Raw genomic sequence first — 22,381 nt, 5'->3', positions numbered from 1 at the left:
CATACTAAGTTCACATACTTGTTTCTCTGAAAAAACATTTCTACAGTCAGTTATTCTACTTTGAAATGTGTGTTCCATGTTGTAATGTCTGTTTTTGTTTTGGTCTGTGTGATCCCTCCCACTGGCAATTTAACCAATAGTATTTTGACACCCCGGGTTGCCAGTTTGGCGGGAAAACGCAACGTATTGTATCCATGGAAGCCAGCAAACGAACTAGGTCAGAGATCGCAGATTCTACCCGGCCTAAAAAGCCTAAAATTACTTAAAAAAAAAAAAAACATTGCAAAAATGAAAATTCTGTCATTGTTTACACACCTTCAAGTTGTTCCAAACCTGTATGAATTTCTTTCTTCTGCTGAACACAAAAGAAGATATTTTGAAGGATGTCGGTAACCAAACAGTTGACGGACCCCATTGATTTCCATGGTATTTTTTTTCATACTATGGAAGTCTGAGCCTGTTTGGTTACCGACATCCTTCAAAATATCTTCTTTTGTGTTCAGCAGAAGAAATAAATTCATACAGGTTTGGAACAACTTGAAGGTGAGTTAACAATGAGAGAATATTCATTTTTGGGTGAACTATCCCTTTAAGTGGCTTTTTATTTCATTGATAATAATATCTGATCTGCAATAAAGATTTGAAGTATATTACTAGTGCACTTCTTACAGGGTCTATTGTAATATTCGTGTTTGTGCAAATATTGCAGTTTTGAGGCTTTGTTAAACATGTTTTGTTTTTCTCATTGTCACAATGAAAGATACTACAATTAAGCATTACTTTCAGTTAAATAAAAGACCTTGATAAGATAACCACGTTTTGTTTTTGTTTTTTGGTCTATGAGCATCTGTTCATAAAACTAAATGTGGATAACATGGACTCCTGTCTATTCCAGTAATGTTTCATTCCCATATGCAGTGATTCAGTCATTCAGTGTTGTGTGGGAGGTCATTTGAGAAGTGGGTTAAGGTGTTGCTTCAGTCTGGTAAATGTGTCATTAGCGTTTCCCCTCCAATTACCTTTTTAGACCGTCTCAAAGGGTTTGACTCCATTTTGACAACCCTGTAATCACAATTCAGAGATGGCAGGAGTGTAACTGACTCTGATAAACTACACCAACCGTCTAGAAATGTTTAGCCAAAGATTATGAGAACCCAGTATCTTGACTCTGCCTTAATGGTTTTGCTCTAATCATTTACAATAAAACATTATTTTTTTCCGAATTACCATAACAAATTATCTATTGTTGTTGAATGTTGAATTTGTTTTATACCCAAAATGTCACTGTGATATCTAGATTTTTAAATATGTATTTGTAAGTGTAATCAAAACACATTACATTCAAACACCTGGGAAACCAGGTAGACCGGAATGGAACGGTTAAAGCAGCACTAAGTAGGAATTCCGTTTTTGTCAAACAGCGACCCCTAGAGTCGCTGTGGAGTACTTGTACTGTCGTGAATAGCACTCACGCAGAGTCACGGCCGGATCCCCTCCCCCTGTACACCGGTACCTGTTCAGTAGGATGGACGCTGTAACGAGTGGAAATAAGGTATGGCCCCTTTAAGAGCTGCGCGCGCCCTGTTTAACTGTCGGCAGTCTGTATTGTATGTGCGCCTCGAACACCACATGTATACGGCGCCGGGTTATTTCTGTTTGATGGTCATTTTATCAGAATTTTATCAGATCTGTTTTTTACCGTAAAGCAATGCGTTACCTCGCGAGACCTGATATCACACGATACTTCCTAACACTGAGGCCCAAAGTTGCAAGGGTGGTTTTGCGGCTCACAGGCACCAGGGGGGTGCGAGACGACCACCATTCAACACGAAATCAGTAATATAAACATTACAATGACTCCAAAGCTGTTCGGTTAAGGTAAAAAAGTTACTTAGTTCACCTTTAAGCAATGGCTTGGCCTGACGGTGGAAAAGCGGCTCTACAAAGACCACATTGAAAATGCTCACACATACAATCCTGTTGAACTATGATCATAAACTGAATCCTGAGCAGGCGCTGTTTGCTTCCAGAGCATTCAAGGTCATGACCTCTCATTAGGTTATTCCTCCTTCCCAACATGCCTTCATTGCTTTGAGCCACCGATATAAAGCCTCATGTGACTGAACTATAATTTGTCTAATTAATAGACCTATTTCCCTCTTCAAATCCAGCTGGTCTAAAGAGAATGTTATTGGCAGCGGGAACACCCATTAATGTACATCTGTCATGGAAAATGCTTTTTGCTGCTATCAAAGCCTGATCCTGACATGGCAGAAAGGGGAGGTCATAAACGGATAATAGGATTGTGGCAGCCCTTTCGTGGAATAAAAAGCACACACACTTTAAGATAGCAACAGACTTGAAATTCACAGCACGACTCGCACGTGGTCATATCTTAATAGGAATGTCTGCATGTTTATTGCGATATGAGCTGCGGAGAAAAATGGCAAAACGGTTTCTACACTCAGCAAAGAGAACTTATTTTCTTTTAGAATCATCTTTAAAATTGGAAAACAAAAGTTGTGTGGGTTTTATTCAGTGTGTGTTAGGTTTGGGGTCATCTACTGTATGTGCTAGCGTTCTCATAACAGAGATACACCTTCAAAATCTTTTAGGAAAACACTGTTAAAATACTGATGACTCATCCTGCACTTCACAGATTTTCGTCTTTTTAATCACTTCATGACTGCTAAAAAAGTACATTCTATTTAGTATAGTGTGTGCATGAATGTTCGCCATGTTGTCCTCTCCCGTAGTAAGTTTTTTTTTTTTTTTTTTAACACTTGAGTGTTGTATTGTTCATTCAACTATCAAACTTCACATTTTGGGAAATCATGGTTCTTTCCACAATGGTAATAAAAGGTCCATTAACAACCACTTGGAGATAGCAAACAAAAACATTACATTTAAACTGTATCAGAAAACAGAAAAAAAAAAAGAAATGACCTTTTTCAATAACATTTTTCTAAGGACTGTTAAAATAGGCCTACTGGAATGAGCCTAAATTTTAGCTGGTTTTGTGCGTGCAAAAGAAGAATGTCAACATCTTTCCCATCAATATATTAGTATTGGAGTCTCTTATACGTCTGTTTTGTTCTCCATGAAGGCGTTCCAGCCCCTTGCAACCTGAGTCCTGAGGACACACAAAGAGAGAAAATAAACAAAGTTTCAAAGTATAAATGTCATATACTGGCAGGTCTAGCAAATCTGTAGGTGGTCCCAAGGACTTGCAACATGACCTGCAGACTCTGAGAAAAATTCAATTCAATGGCTCTTTTCATCTCCATCTATACTGGAACCCAAGCAAATGGAAAACAAGTGTAAAAGACTCAACAAAAGTCTACCAACACAATAAAGTGACACATTGACATTTTATTTGTCGGTTTATTTATCCTTTTTTGCGAACAGACTTTGGTATATTACCCCAAAATGCTGGTGAAAACTGATGTTTAGTCTGTGCTCTAGTGTTTGTTCATGGTAATATATACAGTGATGAAGCACAATAAGTCGGATTGACACATCATGCTCCGCGTCTTTCCAAAAAGAAAAACACTCTTCTTGCTCAGTGGCGTTTCAACTTGATTTTTGTTTTGAAATGTATTAAAAATACCGTAAAAGTATCTCATGGCTCATACCCTGTATTCCAAGTCTTCTGAAACCATATGGTAGTTTTGTGTGATGAACAGATCAATGGGTCAACAATTCGGGACAATTTCGGGAATTTTTTCCTAAATAATAATTTGTACACAAATACATAACTGCAATCAATGCATAAAAGGACTTGAATACACTTTTCTTTTTTTTGTTGTTGACATCGCAAGGACCAGGTTGTATGTGATGTGGTTTAACTCCCCAAAAAATAAATCTTAAAGGGATACTCCACTTTTTTTGGAAATAGGCTCAATTTACAACTCCCCCAGAGTTAAACTGTTGAGTTTTACCATTTTTGAATCCATTCAGCCGATCTCCGGTTCTGGCGGTACCACTTTTAGCATAGCTTAGCATACATCATTGAAGTGGACACTACCATTAGCATTTCTAAAAAAAAAAATGACCAAAGAGTTTCGATATTTTTCCTATTTAAAACTTGACTCTTCTGTAGTTACATCATGCACTAAGACCGGGGAAAATGTAAAGTTGCGATTTTCTAGGCTGATATGGCTAGGAACTATACTCTCATTCCTGCGTAATAATCAAGAAACTTTACTGCCGTACCATGAGAGCAGCAGGCGTAATGATATGATGCAGCGCCTGAAAATAGTTCCGTTGTGTTGACGGAAGGTAGCCTATTTTCAGGCGCTGCGTCATATCATTACGCCTGCTGCACTCATGGTACGGCAGTAAAGTTTCTTGATTATTACGCAGGAATGAGAGTATGGTTCCTTTAGAACTGCTAATGGTCTTGTCCACTTCAATGATGTATGCTAAGCTATGCTAAAAGTGGTACCGCCAGAACCGGAGATCGGCTGAATGGATTCAAAAATGGTAAAACTCAACAGTTTAACTCTGGGGGAGTTGTAAAATGAGCCTATTTCCAAAAAAAGTGGAGTATCCCTTTAAAAAATGTAATAATTCATAATTTGTGAATAAATAATAAAACATTTTACCTGGAAAAAAATATATTTGGAAATGAATAATGTGTGTACACCCATCCCACATTTAAACTGGTGTGTCACATACTGCTATGCAAAAAACAATTGTGGTTTGATGTTGTCAATCCAGGTGTGACGTGGTTAGAACATGATGATGGAGAACAAATATGTCCGAATTTTCATTTTTGGCTAAACTTTTCTTTAGTCTCACAAATGCATCTGGCTCATTTAAAGCAGAATTGCTAACATGCACTATAATGGATATCTTTTACAGTGACCCCAATCAAACAAAATCAACCTCTCTACCTCTAAATTCCTCCGTACGCTCAACTGGAACCTTCATTTAGGCTCTTTCACTGCCCTTTTCACACCGAAACACAAAGGCCGTAATGTAAGTTTTCCCTCTAATTACACCTCGAATTGAACCCCAGGGCCCCCGCTGTCTTGTTTGCTCTGGCTCTGGATTTGTAGTCTGCTATTTCCTTTCCGCAGATGTGCACATTGCACCTCTATCCCCGGTACTGAGACGCTCCTATTATCCCAGCTGTTGTGTTACGGGCAGCCTTGGACTAGTCGTCTCCTGGGCCCTGTTTTTTCAGCTGCCGCCATCCTCGCCGTCCCCAACCCCCGTCTTGGCCCTTTCTGGGCTGTCTGGCTCTTTCCCTCTGGGGACGTATGATGCACAACCCATATTAAACATTATAAAGAGGTATGACAAACAGAAATTTGTTTTCTTGATGTTGTTTCCCTTTCTGGCTATGTGTTTTGATTCCTAGCGTTCGTCTTGTAAATTCGATGCTGTACAATCTTCATCCGCAATCGTGCGCGTTTGACACTCCTCGGCTCGGGGCTTTGAATGTTCTCAGGTTGTTTTTTATCATGTTGAGCCAGCAATCGCTCAGAGAGAACTGAATTAATAATAATGAGTATTAAAAGCGAGCGGCACGCAGCGGGCGATCAGCACAGATACTCTAATCGAGACACTTTTGCAAGACCTGCCATTAAAAGAGTTCACACTTGTAATGATTTGTTCTCCTCACAGACAGTAGTGGCAACAAGCTACGGCTGGTTCCTGCTGGTAACAGGGGAGAAAATTCACACGATCATATGCAAACAATTGCACATGTATTGCCATTGTTTTTATTAACAACATCTTGAAACACTGTTGCAGGAGACAGATCAATTTAACTGACTCTGCAGCAAGTAAATTACAACTGTGGGATTCTGGATGAAACATTCACTCAGCACCACACTGTAAATTCTAACTAGTTAACCTTATTAGAAAAAAAAACATCCAAACCGATTGCCTAAAAAAAAAAACAAGTAAAGTGAAATGAGAGTAGAGAGTTTGTGACAAATGCTTATTTAGTGTTGTACACTTACACATAACTCAGAATGACTATTTTCAGCAATTAAATAATTTCAAGTGCAATATACAATGTGTGTATTCCAAACAACAAATTTAAGTTGAGCCAACTAATATAACATTTCCTGCAATTTGGAATTTATCAGTGGTATTTACTTGAAGAGCAATTGGATTTACTTGATAAAGTGGTGAAAGTCCAGCTTTTAATGTTGTTTATATGTCTATGTGGTGTTTTTAATACGCTTTAAGACAAACCATGTGCAAATTCACAAGTCAACACTATTGCTGATTATTTTCTCTTTAAAACTGCAGTGAACCAAAGACAGTCTCAAAAACACTGTTTGAAATCACTGGTGATTCTGAAGTCACAAACTACTTTGTAACCAATCAGGGGTGCGTTTCCCGAAAGCATCGTTAGCCAACTATGGTCGCAAGTTGGTCGCAATTCCCATTGAACTCTATTGGTAAAGACGGAACTTGCGACCATAGTTGGCTAACGATGCTTTCGGGAAACGCACCCCAGGTCAATGTGTGATCGTCAACGAGTGGATCTCTGAGCTTGTGTGAGTGAGTGGAGGCGGGGATAATTTGCATATTCATAGAACCACATATACTAAATGAGGCAAGGGTGTAGAGTTACATTCAAGCTATTTTAAGGCATAAAGACACATTTTTTAACGGAATTTTTTTTTTACACAATGGTGCTCACACAAAATATTGACACTTTGGACACAGTTTTGACATGTTCACTTAGGCTACACTCACTTTTGTTGGCAGCTATTTTGACAATAATGGCTGTATGTTGAGTTATTTTCAGAGGACAGTAAATATATACTACAAGCAGCACTACTCTAAAATATATCCAAGTTTCATTTCTATAGTAATGTCCCTTGAGAAGATATACCAAAATGTTTGCTGAAATGTGAGAGGTGTACTCACTTTTGTGAGATACTTTATAATTCACCCAAAAATGTAAATTCTATCATCATTTGCTCACCCTCATGTCGTTGAAAGATACTTTTTATGAAACCTGAGAGATTTATTTCCCTCCATTTAAAGTCCTTTCCTCTAAAACTTAAAAGAAACAAAAAATCGCATCGTACAAATAACCAATCAAGTGGTCTAATCCAAATCCAAGTCTTCTAATGTGACACAATGCTTTATATGATGAACAGATTTACAAGATTGCACGTACTGTCGTAAACACAGACGTTCAAATGATTGCATGACGTGCGAAACACGAGGCACAATGACTTAGAAACGAGCTGAAATGGCATGGTGTTTTCACCAAATACATTTTTAGCTCAGGACACTTTCGTTAACATAATCGGTCAGGTTTATTGAAGGTGGTATGTTATTTTCAAATGCGATCAACCTTTTAACAACACTCATTGGACATTGAAAGTTCAGAAAATCGTCCAAGAAGCAACATAATATCATTCTGCAGAATTGCCACCACAGGCACGTTTTTCCAAAGAGCCTGGACTGAAAATGATGCTGCCTTATTAGAGCTGCAATGCAACAGCCAATCAAATTGCAAGAATCTGGAAGGGAGCAACATAAGGACCAGGCAGTAAGAAGCGGAAGCCAGAAAATAAAAATATGTCAAACTGTCTTTTTTTTTTTTTTTTGGATCTTTTTGCCATTCTGTGCAAAACAGTGTGAAAACAACCTCAAGTCCTTCATTCCTATTGTTTGCTGGCATGTTGTCAGGAATATACTCTGCGTGTGTTTTTGTGAGAATGTAATGTCGAGGAGGAAAATGATCTGGAATTTGACATACCTAGTGCACACTAACACTTTTTGACAGAAGACACTGTCCGTCTTTCAATGTGTGCTGGGTAACAAGCTTTATCCTTGTAGTGTGCGCTTGGCATAAGTCAGAACTGCACGTCTGCCGTGGAAATCAATTTTTTAGCTCTGTCAACGTTTTCATTCAAGATGGCGGACAGAGCTGAGGAAAGTCAGTTTTAAATGCAACTACTCAGCGTCAAAACGTATAGAAAATATCTCCATCTAAAGTCTTTACCCTTTTGTTGTTGTTGTTGTTGTTGTTAGAGTACCAATGTTTTAGCTTACCAAATTGCTAACACCAAACTCATCATATCGCATTAGGTTACAAAAAATTAAAATTCCATGCACTTTCTCTTCAAGACAGACCAATGAGCCCAGAGGTTGTTTTAGATGCTGTCAATATTTCCATATTGTTTCAGAATCTATCCAATCATATATAATAATAATAAAAAAAAACGTTTTTGTACATGTATGTTATGTATGAATATCTACAATGAGACCATTTCTGATTTTAAATCAGTAGTTGTTAATGGTTCATAAAAACATACACTTAATTTGTACACATTTTAGGCATACTTACTGTTAATGCAATTGATGTCTAATAAAGGTGGATTTAAAGTACTTAATGGCAATTTAGTATTTGCCGCAACTTATAACTAGAACTGAAACCATTAACTTCCTACACTACTACTGTAGTTACATCAGTTAGAAGTTGTTAACAAAGAATGAAAAAAAAAACGTTTTTACATAAAAGCTAATTAATCAATAATAAATAAATTACTATGACAATGAATGAAGAACTCTGTTTGAATAGAGTCTATTAAAGTAAAGATTATAATTTTCTATAGACTAATAGTTTGCAAATGATTTATAAGTACATTGTTACTGTATTTCAAAGTGTCACCTTGTTCTTTTATCACACCCACATCTGTGTATTATATAGCTTATTTTCATAACTTTTTTTTTCAGGCATATTTTGGAACTTACAGCACTGTCATGCTGTGTTACAGCACTGTCATGAATTGCTTGAGTTGTGGCTTTCCTCATTTGCAAGTTGCTTTGCTACTGTAAATAAATGTAAAAGCAGATTTTTTTACCCGACTGTCTTAAGACCGAATGCATCAATAACAAGCCATAGCAGAGTCTTCTGTGGATAAATTAAAAGCCCAGAAACAGCATACAGTGCATTTCATTATTATTTCCTGAGTCGCTTTTAGCCAGAATGAAATGGCATTTAGGAGATATTTTGGGACATCTCAGTGGGTGAAACATTGTGATGCAATCTGTGTAGTCTAGAGCTCTGTAAGTGCTGTGGCAGCTGAAAAAGGCTGTTGCTTCAGTCAGCATCCTGGTAAGGGCTTTTTATAAGGGCTGTCTGTTCTTGTTCTCTCGAGTATTTCCTCATTTCTCATTGGTCATCGGTGGCCAGATAGCGTCTGGTGACCTTGATGGTCATTTAAAGATGGATGGACAACAATCTCAGAATCAATCATTTAACTTTTTCCCCGCCAGCGGTTTTTTAAAAAGTTGCCAGCCACCGCATTTTTTATCTTTTTTACAAAGTTGTCATGGGCCCCAGAATATTTTGTTGATTAACTGAACATGCAATAGATCAAAAGAAAGAACAGAGCCTCTGCTTTTAGACAAAAATCACTTTGTTGTCAAAGACTACTTCCAGATTGGATTCAGAACGATGATCAAATCATAAATGGAGTAGATTGAGTCCATCAACACCCTCAAAGCTTCACAGTCCTGTAGCTCGTCCTGGGTCGACATTTCATTCAGTAACATTAGGCAGTTTTGATTTATATGCTGTTTAATATTGGTGATCGTGTTATTTTAAATATGCATGTGATTACATATGATATCGCTTGTTTCTGCTTCTTCTTCACATGTCTTTGATCAGGAGATTCAGTAGTCTTTCAGAAGATGTGTAATAGCGCCCCCTACCGTATAACAGTGAAACAGTGGCAGGGAAAGAGTTAAGAAGCTGTCAGGTCTGACATACTATATCCATGGCAAATCGCCAGATGTTTTTTCTAGACCGGGAATGTAAAGAGTGCAGGTGTGTTTGAGTATACCAGCACATACTGTATATATGTATATATATATATATATATATATATATATATATATATATATATATATATATACAATATATGCAGAAGATTGTAGGATGGATTGTAGGTTGGTGGTGGTTGAGGAGATCCCCCCCTTTTATGTAAAGCGCTTTGAGTGCCAAGAAAAGCACTATATAAATGTAATGAATTATGGATGAGAGTAAAGTAAAGAAGAGTGTTTAAACAACACCATTTTCAACTAAAAACGGAAAACCTTTGATGTGTTTTGGCTGTTCATTTCCAGGACAACACATTTTTGGGGGCCAGAAAATGCGAACTTTTTAAAACAGGCTTCAAAGTGCCAATTTTTGAAACCGATACCGTTATCGTGTGTAAAACTACAAAAATGTGAATATGTGAAAATGGTGATGTCATGTGCATTGGCATTTGTATTACGTGTTCAGTCAACAGGCGCGTATTGTTTCTTTACAAAGTGACATCATCATCTACTGATACTGGCCTTGTCATTTTTGCGGATCGAGGATCGTTTTGACCACGTTGTCGTCTGTACGCAAAAAAACAGAAAGGAAAAACTTTTCAGTTTTTAGTACATCACTGTTGTGTAACTGGATTTAAAGGGGTTAGTTCACCCAAAAATTTAAATTCTCTCCTCAATTACTCACTCTCATGACATTACAGACTCATCCGACTTTTGTTCAACTTCCAGCCAACTTGAAGCTATTTTTAAGGAAATCTGAGAGATGCTTTGATAAGCAAACATAAGTTAGAGCGCATCAAATATGATAAACGGAAGCTCAACCTTACTTGATGCACGAGAATAAACCTCATTGGTTCTTGCAGAAGCTCAAACGTGCTGCGTAACACAAGAATGAACCTCATTGGTTCTTGCAGAAGCTCAAACGTGCTGCGTAACACGAGAATGAGGCTCATTGGTTCTTGCAGAAGCTCAAAAGTGCTGCGTAACACGAGAATGAGGCTCATTGGTTCTTGCAGAAGCTCACACGTGGTGCGTAACACAATAATGAACCTCATTGGTTCTTGCAGAAGCTCAAACGTGCTGCGTAACACGAGAATGAGGCTCATTGGTTCTTGCAGAAGTTCAAACGTGCTGCGTAACACAAGAATGAACCTCATTGGTTCTTATTGAAGCTCAAACGTGCTGCGTAACACGAGAATGAGGCTCATTGGTTCTTGCAGAAGCTCAAACGTGCTGCGTAACACGAGAATGAACCTCATTGGTTCTTGCAGAAGCTCAAACGTGCTGCGTAACACGAGAATGAGCCTCATTGGTTCTTGTTGAAGCTCAAACGTGCTGCGTAACACGAGAATGAACCTCATTGGTTCTTGCAGAAGCTCAAACGTGCTGCGTAACACGAGAATGAACCTCATTGGTTCTTGTTGAAGCTCAAACGTGCTGCGTAACACGAGAATGAGGCTCATTGGTTCTTGCAGAAGCTCAAACGTGCTGCGTAACACAAAAATGAACCTCATCGGTTCTTGCAGAAGCTCAAACGTGCTGCGTAACACGAGAATGAGGCTCATTGGTTCTTGCAGAAGCTCAAGCGTGCTGCGTAACACGAGAATGAGGCTCATTGGTTCTTGTTGAAGCTCAAACGTGCTGCGTAACACGAGAATGAGGCTCATTGGTTCTTGCAGAAGCTCAAGCGTGCTGCGTAACACGAGAATGAGGCTCATTGGTTCTTGCAGAAGCTCAAGCGTGCTGCGTAACACGAGAATGAGGCTCATTGGTTCTTGTTGAAGCTCAAACGTGCTGCGTAACACGAGAATGAGGCTCATTGGTTCTTGCAGAAGCTCAAACGTGCTGCGTAACACAAGAATGAACCTCATTGGTTCTTGTTGAAGCTCAAACGTGCTGCGTAACACGAGAATGAGGCTCATTGGTTCTTGCAGAAGCTCAAACGTGCTGCGTAACACGAGAATGAACCTCATTGGTTCTTGTTGAAGCTCAAACGTGCTGCGTAACACGAGAATGAACCTCATTGGTTCTTGCAGAAGCTCAAACGTGCTGCGTAACACAAGAATGAACCTCATTGGTTCTTGCAAAAGCTCAAACGTGCTGCGTAACACAAGAATGAACCTCATTGGTTCTTGCAGAAGCTCAAACGTGCTGCGTAACACGAGAATGAGGCTCATTGGTTCTTGTTGAAGCTCAAACGTGCTGCGTAACACAAGAATGAACCTCATTGGTTCTTGCAAAAGCTCAAACGTGCTGCGTAACACAAGAATGAACCTCATTGGTTCTTGCAGAAGCTCAAACGTGCTGCGTAACAGAAGAATGAACCTCATCGGTTCTTGTGAAGCTTAAACGTGCTGTTGAGTGAATAGACTTTCAAAAAAGGGACAAAAATTTAATTAAAAATATCTTAATTTTGTATTACGAAGATGAACGAAAGTCTTATGGGATTGGAATGGCAGAGTGAGTAATTGATGACAGAATTTATGTTCTTGTGTGAACTATTTTAAGTTTAAAAGTTAAGTTAACTTAAGCCAGTCGCACACAAAAATGTTCTGTCTTTTGCGATTGTTGCTTGTCAGAAGTTCCTTTAGTTTTTGGCCATAGGAGAAGTCCTGCAGTGTGCAGGACTCAAACTGAAGACCAAATAAATCTTTTACGATTTCTGACATTTGTCGAAAATCATTGTCAAAATCATACAGCGTGTAGTGAGCTTTAACCTCTAACACACACGCTTTCCGTTATATTCCACACTCTACATTTGCAGAGAAGAGCACACTAGCCTATATTTTGGACACACAGGATTTGTTGTAGGTGTCACTTGCAAGCTATTGCAAGATGGAAGACTCCTGATCTCATCTAACAGCCATAGAGATGAAAAAGATTTGAGTTGCATCATGGGTCAGCTCTGTGAAAAACCCATGCTAACTCATCATATTCCATTCTAGGCAGCAAGATACCGACTCTTTAGGGTATAACCACACTGTAAAAAAAAAAACACAGTAAAAATGTAAACCTATTTACAGAACAATTTACATCTTACAATTTAAAACTGTAATTTACAACAACAACAAAAATATATATATGTATATAATTTTTTAACCAGTAAATGAAGGCCACACTGCTACTAAAATCATTTACTGACAACCACCAAAAACAGCTGGTAAAGAGAAAGACACATGATAAATCAAAGTTCATCACAAGGAAATATTAATGTAAGTATTACTATATAGACGCAGTGTAATGCACAGCACACAGAACGCCATCATGGAAACACATTAAGTTATTTTTCGTTCTTTGCTTAGGGGTAAAAAAAAGAAGTTTGAAATGACAGCTGTTAGCGAACATCCCACCGCTGCCCACGCTGCTGAGAGCGCCGTTTAGAAGAATATAAATATATGCTGCGTGTTTTTCCTAAGTAAAATCATCTGGTCGAATAGTGATGTGAGCACTGCAATTCAGCACTTCAGTAAAGTCACGTCACCTTTATTAAGGCTATAACACAATAGATTGTTTAAAAGCAAGCAGCTTTACAGTACTAAACATGAAAAAACAGTGTCTCTTTCAATTAGAATATTACTACTTCAATTTCTACTATAAAGCAGGTCTGTAAAACAAAGTTAACTCAATTACAACCACTTGAGTGATGCAACAATTGTCCTGTTCATGCATCATTTTTATACAGTCTGCAATTGCAGTTATGCAGTTATCCTGGAGGGCCACTGTCCGGCACAATTCAGCTCCTACCGTGTGTTTGATTAGGACTGGAGCTAAACTCTGCAGGACAGTGACCCTCCAGGAGCAGGACTGGACACTAGTAGGGTTTTTGCAGCTTTAGATGTAAAATCATGGACTACAAATGGATATACAGTGACAGAAATGGGTCTATTCAGTAGAGGTTGTTAATTAAGTGAATGATATGACAACAAGGATACTGTGATAGATTGAAGTATTTTGAGACGTGGAGTCAGGTTGTGAACTTGCTTTTTATTTTTAGAGCAGTAGCTGTGTTTGTACAATTGAAGAGTTTAACCCTGCAAAGCCTGACATATGAAATTAATATGTAGGATTTTTTTTTTTTTTATGTAACAGTACAGACAAAATACCATATTTGCTAAAAACGTTTGCATACGTTTTTTTGTTGAGGCAAAATATATATTGCAATATAAGACAATGATGATTGAGATATGAACAAATAAGCGTTTCTCAAAAGCCTGATGGATCATAAAATGCATGATTTTCCAAAAAAAAAAAAAGATGTATGGATAATCAAGTAAACCTAAGTTGTCCAGTAAACATTCATCCTGAAATATTACTAACAATATAAAAGTTATTCTCACATTTGCTTTATAAAAATCCGTAATGATTTCACAGCATAAAGAGACGTGAGCCACGGGCTGAAGGGGGACGTTTTTACAATTATACTAAAAGACCTTTTACTTGCTAAAAAAGCATGAAATATCAATGAGACGTGTCATTTTTGATCTGCTTTAAAATATTTACCATAGTCACCTTTAAGTGAACGGCAGTTGTCTGGAATCAAGCTTTGTAGGTTTAATCATTAAAACATGTGTGCTGTGTTTCCCCGAGAGATTAAACTGAGATAGATCTGCTGCAGTGTGTGTGTTTGTGTGTTTCAGTTATATTTCAGTTTCACTGTTGTGTCCAAACTCTCATCCCTATATCCTTATCTTCTGTAATCCATTGGGACTCAAGCTGTCGATGGGTTTCCCCTTTTGACCTCGGCATTCTGTGACCATATTGTCCATCCCATCCTGTGAGGTCTTCCTCCAGCCCAAATGAAATCTCTGATCTCTACTACAATCAACTAACTCAAGCTCTTCTCCACCCTATCTCTCGTTCCAGAGTCTATCCATCTTGTGACCTTTCTAGCTCATCTTCCTTCTACAACCGACTGCAGTCCATCTCCATAAGCATCCGGTTCTTGCAGCCATCGGCCTCCTACCAGGGTAGGACGGCTACCCTGCTGAGACACACGTGCTGGATTATATTACCTGATGAAGAAATACCACGCCGCTGAAGATTGAACCGGATATCTTACGCTCTCGTACACACATAAGAGAACGCGTGAAGGGAAGTGAACGAGACACAATATTCTTCCTATAATGGAATGCAATGATAATCAGTGTCAGGGAAGCTATTTTCAAAGTGTAGATTTGATTTAAAAGTAGTAACGTTTGAAGTATGCAGTTTTTCAGTGTTAAATCTCATGTATCACCTGTACGAGATGAGACAAAAAATCAAGACCAGCAGTTCAGTTTATAAACCATTCTTACAGATTATTAAATTGTTCCCTCAGTGTAACAAATTGCACCCACAGACTAATAAACTAAAATGTAAAAATAAAAGTGGAAAATGTGATTTTTTTTTTTTTTTTTTTTTTGTAAAATGCACCTTTTTTTTTTGAGGTTCATTCTCGTGTTAAAATGTACTCCAATACTCATTTTTACTTAATTAAAGATTTACTTGTAGTGTATATTCAAGGCGTATATTCAAACTTTTTCTTGATGGTTACACCACATGACAGTTTAATCATGATTCAATCGAAACTTTCTTGAAAATAGTATAAAAGTTCTTCAAAACCACAAGAAACTAACATGAATACAAAGAATACAATAGATTTCTAAGAACTTGGCACATGTGTTTCAAACTGGATTTTTAAAAGATCACTACTTTATCTTGGAGGTTCGTAGATTCAGGCAGGTTCAAGGATTGCGCCCACCCTCATTGAAAATGAATTTCGACCTGGCAGGTAACGTTTCCGAGCGGTTCTTTCTTGCTTTACTTTGCCGCCCCCTCTCACCTCTCACTATCTGTCTGTCTCTTTACCTTCTACAAGGCAGAAATGTGGGAGGGATGATAATAGCGCCGTACAGATCCGGATCAATGTAAGTCACCACTGCACCTAATACACATCCATTAACTTTTTTAATTGGATTCTTAATTAAAAGTATGCTTCCTCTGGATTTTAAATTGACACCTTTCCCACTCATTAACAATGTTCACAGCACTGTACTAGTGTGGGCAGCCAGAGTATCTGTGAAACCTGCTGGAAAAGTAGCCATTATGTTTTCAATACGCATTACACTAGCTACCATTTTAAAGAAGTTTAGCAACACTAAGCAACAATCACAAAAAGTAGCTAACTACGATGAAGCGATTTAAGGGAGCAGTAACTTGCATTTTTACTTTTGTAAGGGCTTTTAAAAAATATATAAAAAAATAAGTACCTTATTAAATGTGTATGTGTTGTCTTGTGTAAAATACTTAAATTTAACCAATTACTTCAATCAACCAGAATACTACAGACCATTACCATTAAACTTTTACCAACACCAACAAAAGCCATCTTTACTCTGCAAATGTGACATCTGACATATGGAATATGTATTTACACAATGACTTCATAATGTAGATGTACATAAAGTATATAAATGATCAAATTTAAAAACAGGAACTTATTGAGGGATAGAAATCTGATGCAACATGCAGATCTAATGCCGCAATCAACATTTTTCCATTCATTTTTCCATTTTACTTTAATCCTGTAACAGTTGCAGGGCCACCTTTTGGCAACAACAATAGATGCTTTATGCATGAAGTGTGAAACATATTATGAGACTTTTCATCTGTATAGGATATTCAATAATAAATAGTTTGCATATGAAATGACTTTCATACTATACAAACTGTTTTTTTGTTTGTTTGTTTTTTACTCAACGTGGCAAATTCACGCGACCAACTTCAACCCGTTGCGAAATCTGCATGTGTAAATCTTTCTCCTTCACATGTAAATCCTGATAGCGTCTATTCTCATAGAAATGACTGGATTTTCAACATTGGCAGAATGATAGTAAATATGACAGCACCTTTATGCCACGCCATACTCTAAAATTTTTCTTTCTTCTGTGGAAAATACTTTCTTTCTTCAGTTCCATTGGCACAGAGCTTTAAAAAAAGTACAATGAAATGAGCATAAAAGTACGCCATAAAAGTGGTCCATACAACTTACACCATACAACTCCAACTTTTGCCCCCTTATCTTGAAATTGGGGGACTTTTTTTTTCTTTCTTGTGGTATTTTTGCACCAAGCCCCCATTAATTTCTGACTTTATTTCGATGGTCCACTTTAGACATTCTACTAACTAACTTTGCAACTACATGTCAACTAATTCTGTTTGCTTCAGTTAGCTCCTGTACTCCTCATCCTATGACAGTATACACTAATGAGATAATCTGTTATGCACAATATTTCTAGTCACGTAAGGAACTAAAAATATAATTTATACATTTCCTGTCAGTTGGCGAGACGTGTTCATTTTTGGCACAACTTTTCAGACACAAAGCCAATTTGCTCAACCGTTTCACATGTCCAGCTTGAAATCTGCCAGCATTGTTTAGTTATTCACAAACATGCTCATTTAATCATGTTAACATGATGCACAGTTCCTGTAAGTGTCCAAAATGATATTCTGCATGAAATGATTGTGCTGGACAGAGTGCATTGCCTTTACATAAATTGTTCTTACAAAGCAGGAAAAGATGATATGGACGTGGTTAAAACTACTCTCTCCAATTTGCGTATGGAAATGAGTTGCCTGTTTGAATTAGCATGCACATAACTACCTCAGAAGATTTCCATTAAGCAATTTTCTAACTTATGCAGCAGCTTATAAATATGATCTAAGTCTGGTTTCTCCATATAGCAGGGATGTGAGACACAAAAGCGAAGCAGTCATTTGTAGATGAAACCCTTCTATGATGGACATTTCTTCAAGAGGTTTTTCTTTTCCGTGCCCGCTTTGTCACTTGTACATATCTGAAGTTTACTTTTCTCTTAATTTTACTATCTTAGCTAATAAACACAAATAATATTTACAGGCCCCATTATGAAAAACTAAGTCTGTAAAAGTAAAACAATGGCAACATGATTGGAGCCACAGGCAAAAACAATAGATGATTTATGCATGAAATGAGAAGCACATTAGCAGAAGAACTGATTTTCAATATAAAAACTTAGTTTGCATATGAAATTAATTTAATGACAATTCAGACATATATCCCCATGCAAAAAAAACAAAAACATTTTGTTTAAATTGTAAAGTATTCTTAAATTATGGTCGATTTTTTTGTATTGATGTTCATATTAAAAGGATAGTCCACCCATAAAAAAGAAATCAAATAAAAAATAACAGTTTCTCAGCCTTAAATTTCAAAGGCAAAAAAGTACCATTGTGAATAGTGTAGAAAGAAAGAAAGAAAGAAAGCAAGAAAGAAAGCAAGAAAGAAAGAAAGAAAGAAAGAAAGAAAGAAAGAAAGAAAGAAAGAAAGAAAGAAAGAAAGAAAGAAAGAAAGAAAGAAAGAAAGAAAGAAAGAAAGAGAAAGAAAGATTAGTTAGAAAGAAAGATGGATTAGTCAGAAAGAAAGAAAGAAAGATCAGTAAGAAAGAAAGAAAGATGGATTAGTTTGAAGAAAGATAGATCAGTAAGAAAGAAAGATTAGTAAGAAAGAAAGAAAGATTAGTTAGAAAGAAAAGAAGTGTAGTGATGTATGAAGCACTTTCAAACCAAACAGTTTTCTTTTGGTCAATGTGGCAAAATCACGTGACCAACTTCAACCAATTGCGAAATCTGCACGTGAAAATGCTGATCGCGTGTATTCATATTGAAACGACTGGCCTTTGAACGTGAAAATTGACAAGTAACGGTAAATTTACTACGGTTAATGCTCTGAACAATCATATTGGATTCTGAAATCCGGGTTGTTAAGGTCCCCCCAAATGTTCCAGTTACATCTCCGCCTTGAGGGGGCATTCCAGTTGAAAGTTCCTACTGGGAACTAGGACTTTCCCACTTCTGGGGACAAATGGAGCACATTATACATTTAACTTTGCATACTTCAATGAACGAGTGCCGTTAGATGGAGCAGATTAGAATGGGAGTGCAATAATTATAACCTTATTCTAAAACATTTTGCCAACATATTTTGCATCCAAAAGTGTGAGCACTTCAAATCTCTTTCCCCAATTACAACAGCAGCATAAACTGCAGCTGCAGCCATATTGACAGACCGTTTTTAAAGAGTTTGTTCAGTTAACCACTGTGTAATAAAAAAAATGGTTTGTTGATTCCCTGCTGTATTGAAAACTTATTGAACCGTGACTTCAAAACCGAGGTATGTACAGAACCGTCAGTTTTGTGTACCGTTACACCCCTAATATATATATATACACTAGAGAAACATGTGCAGTGGATGGAACAACCTGAAAGGGTTGAACATTGTAAACATCTCAAATTCTGTAAGGAACTAATTAGGTTGGTTGTTCCATTTCACTTATGAACAGTTCTGTAAGGAACAATAGTTTCTTAGTGAAGAACAATTTAATAATCTAAAGAATCTTTTTCCACAACAGAGATCCTTTTGTGCAATGGAAGGGTTCCATGGAACCAATGAAGAACGTTTATTTAAGAGTGTGTTTAAATGACCTGAACTAACATGAACTTGCATTTTTATTAATCAACATTAAAGATTAATAAATACTGTATCTTGCATTGACAGTTAATGTTAGTTACTGCATTAACTAATGTGACCTTATTCCAAAGTGTCAGCAGTGTTATTTTACCGATAATAAGTGTCATGTGAGCTTCCCCACTCTTGACAAACATCAGACGCCACTGGTGTGTGTGTGTGAGGTTAGTAACAATGAGCAATGATATCTCATCAGTGTTCTTCCTAAGGCCCTGTGGACTCACTAACCTTGCGGCCACTGAAAACACCTTCAGTTCCTCTGCGTCCTCCCGCAGCTGCGAGAACTGGATCCACTATTTACTTGATGAAAAGACAGCAGATGACCCTGGAGAAAACGAATATGCTCATTAGCATTACCGAGTTTGCCTGTGAGTAGTTCATGTGCATTAATGAAGTAAAGAGAGCAGCCAAACAATCGTGGCCAGGCTGGTGTTAGAATGCCGAGAGAGAGCCGATACGACTCCCTAATGACCCACAGATCTTCAGTCCGTCTCAATTCAACATCACCGCCTCACGGCCAGGGCTGAACTCTTAAAAACGATGTTTGTTTAGAAGACGAGTAGATAAACGAAACTAAAACAGAACGCGGTTCCTTAGGAGCACAGCGCTGCAGAGACAGTGCTTTTCCATGCGAGAGATGCAAGAAAATTGTACTTCAGTAAGGTCTCTCTTGGGGGTTGTCACTGGGGTTTTTTTTCTGCATGAAAGCCCTGAAGATTTCAGTGGTGGTTAAAAAGGATCCAGCCAGGCAAATGAGTTTTTATCTTTCTTCATTTTCAAGTCGAGACGGAGTCTACAGATTCTATCCATGAATATCTGAAGCCTGGGGTTTGATATGCTTGCTATTCCGACGAGTGGATTATTTTGACGTAATTGACCATTGACATTTTCCGCAGAGCCGCCCATACATTGTTCATGCGTTCCACGGGGGGGCAGGCAAAGGGCAACGTTATCAAAGTCCTCACGCCATCTCGATGGTGAAGTGGTGTCTGGCTTTTGGGTGCTGGCCACATGGTGCGATGACATTTTAGCATGGCCGACCCCGAGATGTGAGCGTGGGTGACTGCGATCCGAAGACGGGGCTGCATTTTCACGCTCCATGTATGCATGCCAAGATTGGGTCATCCCATCCTGTGCGTGGTATCCTACAACAATGGTATCTTTTTCTATAATATTATATATAGAGAGGTTATATTGTGTAGGTTTATTTAATCTTCAAATACTATACTAGTATTTTTTTTTCCAGGTCTTACATAAATAGATCTGTTTATACAATTAGCACCTGCTTTGTAGAAAAATGCAATCAGGCAGGAGCACAAATTATAAAGAGCTGTTGCTGGGGAAATTGAACATTGTTCTTGACAACACAAAAGGGCAAATTAGGAGACAATAAAGAAAGCAGCTTCCCCTCTCAGCTTGTCATATGATGAAACAATCTATTATCTTTTGAATTAGTTATGCTGTCTTTACAAGCTGTTACTCTGCCATAATGTGCAGTTTCACATGCAGTCGGCTTCATTTGATAACAAATAGACCATTTGGGAGCACACGTCACTGCATTTGTACATACATTGTGGTAACAGACAAACAGTGGCTACAAGTGGAGGAAAATGGGCGAGACACATAGCCTGACGTCGTCATACTCAGATTCTAGTCAGAATGTGAGTCTGATACTGCTCCATTGGGCTGTGATTATGGGGCGTCTCAACCGAACCAGGAAATAAAATGCCTCTGCACTCAATTGGATAGACCTACAACTAATCAGAGCAACAGAGTAAGTGACGTATGTTGAATCCCTTAGGAAGGACAGCAAAAACATGTTTTCAAATGCCTTGATCGTGGTTCTCTGTTCCTCTTTTAAATCTTCTATAACAGACGCAGTGGCTGAATCTACACATCTCAGTTCTCCAGTGGCAGCCAACTTTGTTGTAAACGAATTCAACCCAAGCGCTCTTTGGTGGCTTGGATGATTACGTTACTGTTGATCATCTGTCCATCATCATGGACAGATGATCAACATCATATAAAGCCCGCCCTGACAATTTGATTGGTCCGAACAGCTCTGGTTCAAGCTGCTCCACAACGGATCAAGGCCAGACCGAACTTCCCGACCTCAAATGTTGTGGGCGGGGCTAAGTTCGGCTGGCATCCAGGCTACGAGATCCATGAGAGAAAAAAATTCCCCAAAAGGTGCATATTTGTCCATATAAGCTACGAATGCTCTGCATACCCAAGCCATTCGTGGACTTGCTAGTTAGTATTAACACTGTATAAAATCCCTTGTTTGAGTTGTACCATAAAGCTTACATGATAACATTTTGGTAATACATACTGTACGTAACTGTCAGTTATTTATTTGCCAAACGACGGTACTTTCCTTCAAATCTGTCAGTTACGGAGGGTTTCTAGTAAACGGATCCACAGCAGCTTTAGCACATACACTCTGTTGTTATGTATCGTCATCACTGTCCCGCATTCTCATTGGTTTTGCTGATATCATTCACAGGGAAAGCTGTCCGCGAATCGCTCGCCCAAGAGGAAAAAATGTGCTGTTATATCTCGATCAACGATAATCACATTGTATTTGATACAAAACTAGACACTGAGTTTGAAAAGAGTTGTTTGAAAAGGTCCAGGGGGCCAAAAACTGAAATGCAGTATTGCAAAATGATGGCGCATAAAATTGTCCTTGATATACCAGTGAAGGACGCGGGCGGCATTAGGATTAATACATTGTAGCTCATAGCAATAAAGTTACTTTTTATGATTCTAGCTTAAGTTCGTGTTCGTGAATTTTGGGGGCGGAGCAATAAAGGGAGTGGTGTGTTTGTTTGGGTTAATTTCAAATGTAAACAGTGTTTCTCAGAAATCACTTACTGCACCTTTAAGGTGTAAGGGGAGGGTCAACAGTGTAATTATAGATGTAATTACATACAGGTGTTTCTAGCCTGGTTAAAACCAGACCAGATAAACTCAGTTGTAACTGAGTTATGGTCTGGCAAAGCGTCATAGACAAATCATTTC

This window comes from Rhinichthys klamathensis, unplaced genomic scaffold, assembly GCF_029890125.1.
Source record: "Rhinichthys klamathensis goyatoka isolate OS25496 unplaced genomic scaffold, OSU_Roscu_1.1 h1tg000159l_1, whole genome shotgun sequence".
Lineage (NCBI taxonomy): Eukaryota > Metazoa > Chordata > Actinopteri > Cypriniformes > Leuciscidae > Rhinichthys > Rhinichthys klamathensis.
The sequence above is the reverse complement of the archived record's forward strand: the minus strand, read 5'-3'. Positions refer to the sequence as shown.